The 13,512-nt window shown below is 47.9% G+C and overlaps 1 protein-coding gene across 5 annotated transcripts in view; it reads left to right on the top strand.

Annotated features, from left to right (window-relative positions):
- Positions 1–13,512, top strand: part of LOC119863613 (aryl hydrocarbon receptor-like) — a 165,171-nt gene that overhangs the window by 106,265 nt on the left and 45,394 nt on the right. Inside the window, exon 1 of one of the 5 annotated variants that reach the window (XM_038422309.2) lies at positions 6,410–6,507. The exons of the other annotated variants lie outside the window; for them this stretch is intronic. The gene's annotated coding sequence lies outside the window, so the exon portion shown is untranslated. Of the gene's footprint in view, positions 1–6,409; positions 6,508–13,512 lie in introns of those variants that run through there. 5 annotated transcript variants of the gene reach the window in all.

The raw sequence follows: 13,512 nt of genomic DNA, 5'->3' as shown, positions 1-13,512 counted from the left end.
GTCTGTGCTCCGTCAGTGTGGGAGGACAGCATGAGCTCAGAGAACATTTCATCGCGAGTGCGTTTTTTTCACCTTCTAATCTTCGCTAGCCTCTGGGAAGGAGAAGATCCTGTGATCCTTGAAACACATGCAGCTGGTGGAGAAAAAAAAAGAGACAGTGCTATTTGAAAAGACACATTTTATAGAACAATGGATACACTCTTTCATGGTAAACCTTGCTGTTAACTTTACATACATAGCACATGTGCTTTTGTTACAAGGTCTCATTTTGCCTCCCCCCACCTCATGGCTAACAGCAGGGAACATTTCTGTTCAGCCATAGGCAAACAGTCCAGCAGGAACGGACACCTCTGAATGTCCCCTTAAGAAAAGCACCCTATTTCAACCAGGTGACCATGAATGATATCACTCTCCTGAGGAGAACACAGAGAGATAAAGAACGGATGTTGTTTGAACGCCAGCAAATACACACTGCAAAGCTTTGTTCTACAATGATTCCCGAGTACGTGCTACTGGTCTGGAGTGGTAAAGTGTCCTACCACGGTGGCTGGAATAAGGCTGCCCTCCCCAGAAACCTTTTGCAAAGGCTTTGGGAGTATATCCAGGAGAGCCACGAATGCCAGGGCAAATTAATCATTAAACATGCTGGCTTTTAAACCTTGTATAGTATTTTAAAGGGTACACTCACCAGAGGTCCCTTCTCTGCCTGGTGGGTCTGGGAGGCAGCCTTGGGTGGGTTTGGAGGGTACTGGCTCCAGGTCCAGGGTGAGAAACAGTTCCTGGCTGTCGGGAAAACCGGTTTCTCCGCTTGTTTGCTGTGAGCTATCTACAACCACCTCATCGTCGTCTTCCTCGTCCCTAAAACCTGCTTCCTTGTTGCCTCCATCTCCATTGAAGGAGTCAAACAACACGGCTGGGGTAGTGATGGCTGAACCCCCTAAAATGGCATGCAGCTCATCATAGAAGCGGCATGTTTGGGGCTCTGACCTGGAGCGGCCGTTCGCCTCTCTGGTTTTCTGGTAGGCTTTCTTCAGCTCCTTAAGTTTCATGCAACACTGCTTCGGGTCCCTGTTATGGCCTCTGTCCTTCATGCCCTGGGAGATTTTCACAAATGTTTTGGCATTTCGAAAACTGGAATGTAGTTCTGATAGCATGGATTCCTCTCCCCATACAGCAATCAGATCCCGTACCTCCCATTCGGTCCATGCTGAAGCTCTTTTGCGATTCTGGGACTCCATCATGGTCACCTCTGCTGATGAGCTCTGCATGGTCACCTCTGCTGATGAGCTCTGCATGGTCACCTGCAGCTTGCCACACTGGCCAAACAGGAAATTGAGATTCAAAAGTTCGCGGGCCTTTTCCTGTCTACCTGGCCAGTGCATCTGAGTTGAGAGTGCTGTCCAGAGCGGTCACAATGGAGCACTCTGGGATAGTACCTGGAGGCCAATACTATCTAATTGCGTCCACAGTACCCAAAATTTGACCCAGCAAAACCAATTTCAGTGCTAATCCCCTTGTCGGGCATGGTGTAAGAAAATCGATTTTAAGAGCCCTTTAAGTCGAAAAAAAGGGCTTTGTCATGTGGACGGGTGCAGGGTTACATCGATTTAACGCTGCTAAATTCGACCTCAACACGTAGTGTAGACCAGGGCTTAATGATTGCTGTGGATTTCTGCTCACTCTTGCAGTCTCAGAATGCATGATATCTCGGGTATCAGAGAATATCTAACTCTGGTTCTAGCTACCTGCATCCCGGGTTACAGGATTTGGTGTTCACACACGCTTCTGGGTATTAGTGCAACTTAGATCATGGGTTTTTGGAGCTGCACGCTTGGTCTAGTCGCAGTTTAGCTTTGCAGGTGCAGATTTGGAAGTGGTGCCCCCAGAGCCTAATACTGTCTGAGAGATAGGGAAACGCTGGCAAGTGCTGACTGCTGCATTACTTTCTGTCTGAGATTTTTGTGCTCTGCCGCCCTCCCTCACTCCTTTGAACCAGACTGCAGTCCCTGGCCATCATCACACAAAGCCTTTTGTGATGATGTAAATGGAGTCTACTGAGCATGCCCCAGCAGGGCCAGTCGTCAATTCTGGAAGTACGGCCTGGTTTGATAGGGATTGTGGTCACTAAAGCCACAGCCATATTCAAAAAGGGAAACAAATTAGATGGCCAAAAGGCACGGTGTCTCAGTTACACCAGACAGGACTTTTCCCATTAATCCTTCAGAATGTCACAGCCAGGCTAACACTGGGTGTATGCACTTAGAAAGGACTCTTCATCTCTAGGTGCTTTACAGCACACAAGAGCGATCACTTCTCCGATAGAGAAACTGAGACCAACGGAGGACCTCTGCCCAGTGTTGCAGAGCTAGGACTAGAAACCACAGTTCCTGATGCCCAGGGCAAGGTCCTTGCCCTTAGACCATGCTGTACTTTTTTTTTCTTTCTCCAAATTATTCATGATGGGTCTATGCTCCCTATCACAGTTAGACAAGGTGAGGAGCTGGTACTAGTGGCCAAGTCTCTGAAGCAGCAGAAAGAAGGAGTGTGACAGAGTGCAGGGAGTGAGTAGGTAAGCCTGCACTCAGATCACTTAGAGGTTAATTAGTGCCCCAGGGGAAGCTGACTAAGGTTAATGATCTAATCAGGCTGGTGGTCTGGACGAGGTAATAACTCATTTAGCCCCAGCAGCTGATGGCTGATAAAAGAAGCACAGGCAGGGAGGGGGACTGGCCTGGGTGGGGCTAGTCACACAGAGGGCTCAGAGTAAGGAGACCTCCATTCCCGCTCAGGTCCTGGTGCCAAGGCCAAAAGCTCAGTTAACATTGTAAACAGACTGTTACAGGGGGACTGTGGTGACATTGGTGGAGGAAACTAGTAATAAAAGGTCACACCTGGAGGAGCCTGTGTAGTTTCTGCAGGGAAGGAGACTGTGTGGAGTGGGACCCTGTTACGGGGATCCAGGCCAACGTGGCCTGTTCACATGTTACTCAGCAGTCTCTGGATGTATCCAAGGCTGGCTCTGTGGTTGGAGTCAGTGTGGTGCAGGCAGAGACAAGGAACAGCTGCCACTTGACTCAGGCTGCTCCTCTTGAACGCTGGCGGAAATCCCCATGGCTTTGCCACTGGGTGTATTGACTCCTGTTCCCATCTGTCCCTCTGCTGTGCAGTGGGAATATAAAGCAAGGGCAGCTGGAATAGTCAATGACAGAAACCATGCTTCCAGGTTGGAGGGGAGCCACAGAGAACAGCATAATGCGGTATGCACCTCTGCAGCATAGAACTTCTCTTCCCTGGAGATATCCAGAGCTTGGAAGAGAGCACCCCAACCTTGGAAGAGAGCACCTTGGAAGAGAGCAGATTTCTTTGCGACAGCCTTATGGGTATTAACAGAGACGGGTGTAATATTGCCCCTTGTTAGGGCCTAAATCAGGATCCAGTATAGGTCACATAATTTGCAAGCTCAGTAGGTCATCGCGTCCCAGAGCTGAGATCAGCAGACAGTCATGACAGCCACATGGAGCATCACAGGGATATTCAGATGCTGATGTTGTCAGTTCTGAGAAGATATTTGCTAACTCTTATCTGCTTAAGCAAAGGCAGGAGAAGATATTTGCTAACTCTTATCTGCTTAAGCAAAGGCAGGAGAAGATATTTGCTAACTCTTATCTGCTTAAGCAAACGCAGGAGTTCCAGTAAAATCCTAAGGTGACAGCTGCACTGTGAATTCAGACAAATGGCTATATTCACAGATCTGAAGGGACCATCGTGATCATCTAGTCTGACCTCCCATATAAAATAGAGAACTTCCCCAAATAATTCCTATTTGAAGTAGTGCATATCTTAACACACACACACATCCAGTGTTGTGATCCAGTGGTGATACAAGATCAGTGGTGTTGATCTTCCACCTCAACTTCTGCTTGGACTCTGAGATGTTAGCTCAGAGCTAGCCACTCTTTGAACCATCAGCCAATGACTGTTCAAAATCCCTAGCAATACATAAATAGAGCCTGACTCAGGAAACTCCACTGCAGAAGGGTTTGTGATGAAGGAAGCATTGCTTCTGGCAGATGCTCATTAAAGACGGTGCCTCATTTCTGAACGGCCTCCCATCTTTTATTTAACACCCAGCTGTGCTGTCCTGAAGGCAACATGGGGACCTCCTCAGACCAACACAAGCAAAGACTACTGAGAAGGTTTGAAATTAGTCTCCCCTGAAGAAAAGGGTGGGAGGCTGGATAAAAATATACAAGCCAATGCAAATTCCTTCTTGGGAATACAGACATTCCCCTTTTACTATTGATTTTCCTGTCACTGAAGAGGGTGGAAAGCCTTTGAACCGTAAAGTCTGAAAGTTGAGTACCATTAAAAATGCATCTAAAATTTTATATTGGTGGCTGCATTAGCTGTGCTGGTCTGGGAATTCTTAGTGCTCTATATTTCGCACAGTGAAAGAACTTAAGTGTTTATTTTATAAAAACAGAACATACCAATCATCTAGTTAGTATCACTGTGTTTGGGTTGGGAATGCGCCTGAATGAGCACACATATTTTACTATATGGCATTTGATATTGGGTAAATAGCTCTATACCAATATAGACAGTTGTATTCATAGGGACGTGGTGGGTGGCCGTAGCTCTTATGTGCGTGTATTGTTGTTTGCTTATACATGCTCCCCAATGGAATCCTGTGAAATTAGCTCCTGTCTTTACATAAAAATCCTGTTCCAAAATGCTTATTGTAGCATGTAGTACCAGATGATGCAAAAGAAAGCACCATAGTAGAAAATTATTAATTTTTCCTATTATCTGTCTTTTAGAAGGCTGCTTACACCCTGGATCAAGAGATTTTATACCCTTTATAATTTCTTATTTTCTCTCTGTCACTGTGTATATTCTCATGTACATTCAGAGTCTTGAATCCTAATAAGCCCTTAACATCAGTGAAACCTTGTGGCAATGAGTTCCACAGGTTAAGTATGTATCTTCTTTCAATGACATTTCTAACTTACTGCTTTTCAGTTGAAGAAAGTCCCCTTCTTCTTGTATGAAGAGAGAAGATAAATAGGAGTACACAATTTGCCCTCTTTCTTATTCCGTTCATTATTTTATATGCCTCTATCCTGACGACCTGTATTTATCTGCTCTCTAAATTAAACAGTCCCAATCATTTCAGTCTGTCTTCATATAAAGTTTGTGTGACTCTGAGGCCAAAAAGAGCAAATGTGATCCTGGGATGTATAATCAGGGGAATCTCAAGTAGGAGTGGAGAGGTTATTTTATTTCTGTATTTGGCACTGGCGCAATTGCTGCCGGAATACTGTGTCCAGTTCTGGTGCCAACAGTTCAAGAAGGATGTTGATAAATTGGAGAGGTTTCAGAGAATGATTCAGGAGAATGGTTAAGGTCAGGATTCTGTCACAGGTATCTTTAGTAAAAATCAGGGACAGGTCGCAGGCAATAAACAAGAATTAACGGAAGTACGCAACCTGCCCCTGACTTTTACTAAAAATATGCTGGGGGAGTGGGGACAAACAGAGCACTACCGGGGCTTGCAGCTGCTGCAGCCCTGCCACTGCTCCTATGGCAGGGGCTGACCGCTGCTGCTCCAGTCTCAGGGGGGCTGACCCAACCCCAATCACTTCCGGGTAGCTGGGGACCAGTGCTCCAGCAGACTCAGGGCTGGCCGCTGGTTAGCTGTTCTGGCAGCCGCTGCACCGCATCCCTGGGGTAGGCTGCCAGTCCGCTGCTCCGGCCCTTACCCAGAAGAAGTCCCGGAAAGTTCTAGAATCCATGACCTCCATGACAGAATCATATCCTTAAGAATGATTAAAAGATTAGAAGATATACATTTATAGTGATAGATTCAAAAGCTTAATCTATTTAGCTTACCAAAGAGAACGGGTGACTTGATTACAGTCTATAAGTACCTACATGGAGAACAATTATTTAATAATGGATCTCTTCAGTCTAGCAGAGAAAGGCCTAACAGAGTCCAGCATCTGGAAGTTGAAGATAAACAAATTCAGATAGGAAATCAGGTGTAAACTTTTAACGGTGAGAGTAATTAACCATTGGAACAATCTATCCCTGACCATTTTAAAATCAAGATTGGGTGTTTTTCTAAAAGATCTGCCCTAGGAATTATTTTGGAGCAATTCTCTGGCCTGGATTGTACAAAAGGTCAGACTAGATGGTCATAATTGTCCTTCTGGCCTTGGAATCTGTGAATTTTTGTCTGCAGGGGGTGGACACCCACTCAGGCCCAGAAAGATTTAAGAGAGCCCTTAGAGAGGGCTGGGTCAGGGGAAGAGCTGGGCTGATTGGCAGAGCAGCTGCAGCTGGGGGCCATGCCCCAGACAGACCCTGTGGGTCTTATAAAAGCCAGGAGAAGAAAACTATCTCTCTAGCTCTGAGATGGAGGGACCTTGCTCCAGGGACCTGAGCAGGGCTGTGGAGCTCCAGCCAGGAAAGCCCCAGGCTGCGGCCTAGTATTAGGCCCAAGAGGTACTGGGACTGTAGGGGACAGCCCAAGGTTAGGCAGAAGTAGCAGGTCAAACCCAACCTTGCCTGGGATGAGTGGCTCATGCTGCAGTCTGCCCCAGGGCGCAGGGGCTAGCTGGTGACTGGCAGGAGCCTACGACTAAGGCAAGGTAGGGATAGTGGGTGGGGGGTTACCCTGAGATGGGGAGACCCATAACTGTGGGGTACTGCCAGGGGGCAGCACCCAGTGAAAGGGGCTCCGGGGTCCTGGGAGCCAGCAGCAAGGTGAGACACCAGCCTGAAGAGGGCACTCCAGAGGCTGGAACGCTAATTCCCTGAGATGACCAGCAGGAGGCACCACCGATGAGGCTGCGCCCTGGTTACAAAGTGGTGGAGAATGCAGGCATGAGCGGTCTGTCCCTGATACAAAGGGCAAGGGCACAGACTGCGGGACGATCGCCCGAATCGGAAAGGAGAACTTGAAGGTGGACAATGGGACGATGGACCCAGGTACACCGGGGTCTTCTATGGGGAGTCCCCGGGTGTTGTCCCTGGGTGGGGCCCAGTGTCAGCAGCGCACTGGAAGGGGGCTGATGGCCTGAAGGGGGACCGAGAGACCCAGGATGGATTATGGGAGGCACAGTGGGTCCTCCAAGGACAGATGGCCCAGCTGGTGCGTGCACAGCGGGTCTTGCAGAAGCTCCTCCGACACATGTTCAGGAGAAACCGCCAAGGCCAGAGGGTGGAGCCAGAGGACCAGGAGACCCAGCACAGAAACAAGGACTTGTTACGCCTGTGCCAGGCGTGGGCACATAGGACAGAACTGTCCCAATGGGGTTGGGGGCTGGATGCCTCAACCTGGGACAGGATGGTGGCAGGTTCCCTTAAGCCGTCTTCTGGGAAAAGGGACCCAGGCGGCTCCAGGCATGTTGGGACTTTGGGCAGCGGGGGCACCTTAGGCAAGAGTGCCCTGGCCCAAGGAACACAACCCAGGGCAACCCAGGAAGGGCTGGCCCAGCGAGGGACAACAGGAAGAAGCAGGAGGCCCAGGCCACACGGAGGCGGGGAGCCTGTTGGCATTGCTGGGAGCCGGGCCACCTACGGAAAGACTGCCCCCTAGGGGGAGGGAAAATACAGCTGGAGTTGGCCAACAGAGCAGCTGACCGGCCAGTAGGTCACCCAGGGGAGGTAGCAAAGATGGCAACCAGGACGGCGGGGATCCTGCGACTGGGCGGGACCCAGACCGTTGCCGGGGAGGTCTGTGACAGGGAAACCGAAGTGGACTGGGCCCAGCAGGAGGCTGGGACCCAGGTTGGGGTAGGACAGGGAATAGTGGAGACCCAGACAGAGAGAGAAGAGGCTCTGGGGGACCCGGACCTAAGGGCACAACTTGAGGCTGTGGAACAGGCCCGCTGGAGGGCGGAGATACAGGTCCGGGAGATGTCCCAGGCCTGGGAGGCCTCAGAGAGAAGGTGTGTGAGCCTGGAGGGGTGACCTTTGAGGGCTAGTTCCAGGGAGCCCTGGCCGAGAGGCCCCTTCCCCCAGGCGTGGAGGTTTTGTGGGGGGGGGGGGGTAGCGGGGTGGACACCCGCTCGGGCCCAGAAGGGTTTAAGATAGCCCTGGGAGAGGGCTGTGGCAGGGAAAGAGCTGGGCTGATTGGCAGAGCAGCCGCAGCTGGGGGGCCACGCCCCAGACAGACCCAGTGGGCCTTATAAAAGCCAGGGAAGCCAGGAGAAGAAGAGATCCTCTCCCTAGCTCTGAGAGGGAGGGACCTGGCTGCAGGGACCTAAGCAGAGGACCTAGATTCGAGCAGGGCTGGGGAGCTCCAGCCAGGAAAGCCACAAGCTGCAGCCTAGTATTAGGCCCAAGAGGTACTGGGGTTGCAGGGGACAGCCCAAGGTTAGGCAGAGGTAGCAGGTCCAAACCCAACCTTGCCTGAGATGAGTGGCCCATACTGCCATCTGCCCCAGGGTGCAGGGGCTAGCTGCTGACTGGCAGGAGCCTACGACTGAGCAAGGTAGGGATAGTGGGTGGGGGGTTCCCCTGAGAGGGGGAGACCCAGAACTGTGGGGTACTGCCAGGGGACAGCACCCATTGAAAGGCGCACCGGATCCTGGGAGGGACACAGGAGCCAGCAGCAAGACAAGACGTGGGCCTGAAGAGGGCGCTCCAGAGGCTGGAACGCTAATTCCCTGAGGCGACCAGCAGGAGGCGCCACCAGTGAGTCTGCGCTCCATGACATTGTCTCATATTTTACTTAGATTCTGCTTCTTTGGGCCGGATTTCCATTTTCGGAGAGCAATCCACTTTGTCTGAATAACCTCTTGGATCTTGCCCTTTAAATATAGGGGCTTGTTGGTTTTACTTTCCTGACCACACAGGGTGTCAGAGCAACACTTCCCAGTCCAGTACATAGAGGAAATGGGAGCATGCAGTGTGTGTGAGTACTTCTTTAGTGCCCCTTGTAAAGAAGTGGTTGTCCGGTGTTCTAGACAAATATTTCTCTCCCTTGTACGCAGGCCTGCTGTGATCTCATTACTGTCTATTTAGTCCCATCAGAAATGCTGAATTACAGAACAGGGATCACAAATGAGGTTGTTCAGGCTAAAGAACTGATCCTGGACCACTTTCATCTGCTCTCACTAGGGCTGTTAAGAGATTAATTATTTTTTAAAATTGAGATTAAAAATTAATCGTGATTAATCTCACTGATTAATAATAGAATATCATTTATTTAAATATTTGTGGATGCTTTCCACATTTTCAAATATAGTTATTTCAATGACAACACAGAATACAAGGTGTACAGTGCTCATTTTATATTTTTTATTACAAATATTTGCACTGTAAAAAAACAAAAGAAATAGTTTATTTCAATTCACCTAATACAAGTATTGTAGCACAATCTCTTTATAATGAAAGTTGAATTTACAAATGTAATCTCTAAAGTTTTACATTGTTTTATTTTTGCATTCAGTTTTTTTTGTTCCTAATTCTACAAGTCCCTCAGTCCTACTTCAGCCAATTGCTCAGACAAACAAGTTTGGTTAAAATTTGCAGGAGATAATGCTGCCCACATCTTGTTTACAATGTCACCTGAAAGTGAGAACAGGCGTTCACATGGCACTGTTGTAGCTGGCATCACAAGATATTTACGTGCCATGTGCACTAAAGATTCATATGTCCCTTCATGCTTCAACCACCATTCCAGAGGATATGTGTCCATGCTGATGACGGGTTCTGCTCAATGATAATCCAAAGCAGAGCGGACCGATGCATGTTCATTTTCATCATCTGAGTCAGATGCTACCAGCAGACTGTTGATTTTCTTTTTTGGTGGTTCGGGTTCTGTAGTTTCTCCATCGGGTGTTGCTCTTTTAAGAAATCTGAAAACATGCTCCACACTTTGTCCCTCTCAGATTTTGGAAGGCACTTCAGATTCTTAAACCTTGGGTCAAGTGCTGTATCTATCCTTAGAAATCTAACATTGGTATCTTCTTTGTGTTTTGTCAAATCTGCTGTGAAAGTGTTCTTAAAATAAACATATGCTGGGTCATCATCCAAGACTGTTATAACATGAAATAGACAGCGGAATGTGGGTAAAACAGAACAGAAGACCTACAATTCTTCCCCAAGGAGTTCATAGAATATCAGGGTTGGAAGGGACCTCAGGAGGACATCTAGTCCAACCCCCTGTTCAAAGCAGGACCAATCCCCAACTAAATCATCCCAGCCAGGGCTTTATCAAGCTGGGCCTTAAACTCCTAAGGAAGGAGATTCCACCACCTCCCTAGGTAATGCATTCCAGTATTTCACCACCCTCCTAGTGAAATTTTTTTTCCTAATATCCAACCTAAACCTCCCCCACTGCAATTTGAGACCATTACTCCTTGTTCTGTCATCCGCTACCACTGAGAACAGTCTAGATCCATCCTCTTTGGACCCCCCTTTCAGGTAGTTGAAACAGCTATCAAATCCCCCCTCATTCTTCTCTTCCGCAGACTAAACAATCCCAGTTCCCTCAGCCTCTCCTCATAAGTCATGTGTTCCAGTCCCCTAATCATTTTTGTTGCCCTCTGCTGGACTCTTCCCAGTTTTTCCACATCCTTCTTGTAGTGTGGGGACCAAAACTGGACACAGTACTCCAGATGACGCCTCACCAATGTCGAATAGAGGGGAATGATCACGTCCCTCGATCTGCTGGCAATGCCCCTACTTATACATCCCAAAATGCCATTGGCCTTCTTGGCAACAAGGGCACGCTGTTGACTCATATCCAGCTTCTCGTCCACTGTAACCCCTAGGTCCTTTTCTGTAGAACTGCTGCCTAGCCATTCGGTCCCTAGTCTGCAGCAGTGCATGGGATTCCTCCATCCTAAGTGCAGGACTCTGCACTTGTCCTTGTTGAACCTCATCAGATTTCTATTGGCCCAATCCTCCAATTTGTTTAGGTCCCTCTTTATCCTAACCCTACTCTCCAGCGTATCTACCTCTCCTCCCAGTTTAGTGTCCTCTGCAAACTTGCTGAGGGTGCAATCCACACCACCCTCCATCATTTATGAAGATATTGAACAAAACTGGCCTGAGGACCGACCCTTGGGGCATTCCACTTGATACTGGCTGCCAGCTAGACATGGAACCATTGATCACTACCCATTGAGCCCAATAATCTAGCCAACTTTCTATCCACCTTATAGCCATTCATCCAGTCCATACTTCTTTAACTTGCTGGCAAGAATACTGTGGGAGACTGTCTCAAAAGCTTTGCTAAAGTCAAGGAACAACACTTCCACTGCTTTCCCCTCATCCACAGAGCCAGTTATCTTGTCGTAGAAGGCAATTAAATTAGTCAGGCATGACTTGCCCTTGGTGACTTCCATGCTGACTGTTCCTGATCACTTTCCTCTCCTCTAAGAGCTTCAGAATTGATTCCTTGAGGACCTGCTCCATGATTTTTCCAGGGACTGAAGTGAGGCTGACTGGCCTGTAGTTCCCCGGATCCTCCTTCTTCCCTTTTTTAAAGATGGGCACTACATTAGCCTTTTTTTCCAGTTGTCCGGGATTTCCCCCAATCGCCATGAGTTTTCAAAGATAATGGCCAATGGCTCTACAATCACATCCACCAACTCATTTAGCACTCTCGGATGCAGCGCATCCGGCCCCATGGACTTGTGCTCGTCCAGCTTTTCTAAATAGTCCCGAACCACTTCTTTCTCCACAGAGGGCTGGTCACCTCCTCCCCATGCTGTGCTGCCCAGTGCAATAGTCTGGGAGCTGACCTTGTTCGTGAAGACAGAGGCAAAAAAAGCATTGAGTACATTCGCTTTTTCCACATCCTCTGTCACTAGGTTGCCTCCCTCATTCAGTAATGGGCCCACACTTTCCTTGACTTTCTTCTTGTTGCTAACATACATGAAGAAACCCTTCTTGTTACTCTTCACATCTCTTGCTAGCTGCAACTCCAAGTATGATTTGGCCTTCCTGATTTCATTCCTGCATGCCCAAGCAATATTTTTATACTCTTCCGCCTGGTCATTTGTCCAATCTTCCACTTCTTGTAAGCTTCTTTTTTGTGTTTAAGATCAGCAAGGATTTCACTGTTAAGCCAAGCTGGTCACCTGCCATATTTGCTATTCTTTCTACACATCGGGATGGTTTGTCTCTGTAACCTCAATAAGGATTCTTCAAAATACAGCCAACTCTCCTGGACTCCTTTCCCCCTCATGTTATTCTCCCAGGGGATCCTGCTCATCAGTTCCCTGAGGTAGTCAGTCTGCTTTTCTGAAACCCAGGGTCTGTATTCTGCTGCTCTCCTTTCTTCTCTGTGTCAGGATCCTGAACTTGACCATCTTATGGTCACTGCCTCCCAGGTTCCCATCCACTTTTGCTTTCCCTACTAATTCTTCCCTGTTTGTGAGTAGCAGGTCAAGAAGAGCTCTGCCCCTAGTTGGTTCCTCCAGCACTTGTACCAGGAAATTGTCCCCTACACTTTCCAAATATTTCTTGGATGTCTGTGCCCCACTGTATTGCTCTCCCAGCAGATATCAGGGTGATTCAAGTCTCCCATGAGAACCAGGGCCTGCAATCTAGTAACTTCCATGAGTTGTCGGAAGAAAGCCTTGTCCACCTCTTCCCCCTGGTCCGATGGTCTATAGCAGACTCCCACCACATCATCACCCTTGTTGCTCACACTTCTAAACTTAATCCAGAGACTCTCAGATTTTTCTGCAGTTTCATACTTGAGCTCTGAGCAGTCATACTGCTCCCTTACATACAATGCAACTCCCCCACCTTTTCTGCCTTGCCTGTCCTTCCTGAACAGTTTATATCCATCCATGAGTACTCCAGTCATGTGAGTTATCCCACCAAGTCTGTTATTCCAATCACATCATAATTCCTTCTCTGTGCCACGACTTCCAGTTCTCCATGCTTGTTTCCCAGGCTCCTTGCATTTGTGTATAGGCACTTGAGAGAACCTGCTGATCATCCCTCTTTCTCAGTATGAGGCAGGAGCCCTGCCCTCTCATGGACTCCTGCTCGTGCTTCCTCCTCATATCCCACTTCCCCACTTACTCAGGGCTTTGGTCTCCTTCCCCCAGTGAACCTAGTTTAAAGCCCTCCTCACTAGGTTAGTCAGCCTGCTTGCTTGCGAAGATGCAGTCACAAATTTAATTAATGCATTTTTTTTAATGAGCATCATCAGCATGGAAGATTGTTCTCTGGAATGGTGGCCAAAGCATGAAGGGACATATGAATGTTTTTAGCAAATGTAAATGTAAACAAACTTGCTTGTCTTAGCAATTAGCCGAACAAGAAGTCGGACTAAGTGGACCTGTAGGCTCTAAAGTTTTACATTGTTTTGTTTTTGAGTGCAATTATATAACCAAAAAAATCTACATTTAAGTTACACTTTCACAATAAAGAGATTGCATTACAGTAACTCTATTAAGTGAATTGAAAAATACTATTTCTTCATTTTTACAGTGCAAATATTTGTAAAAAAAAACAGTATAAAATGAGCACTGTATA

The sequence above is a fragment of the Dermochelys coriacea genome, chromosome 11 (assembly GCF_009764565.3).
Source record: "Dermochelys coriacea isolate rDerCor1 chromosome 11, rDerCor1.pri.v4, whole genome shotgun sequence".
In the NCBI taxonomy this organism is placed as follows: Eukaryota; Metazoa; Chordata; order Testudines; family Dermochelyidae; genus Dermochelys; species Dermochelys coriacea.
The sequence above is the reverse complement of the archived record's forward strand: the minus strand, read 5'-3'. Positions and strand labels throughout refer to the sequence as shown.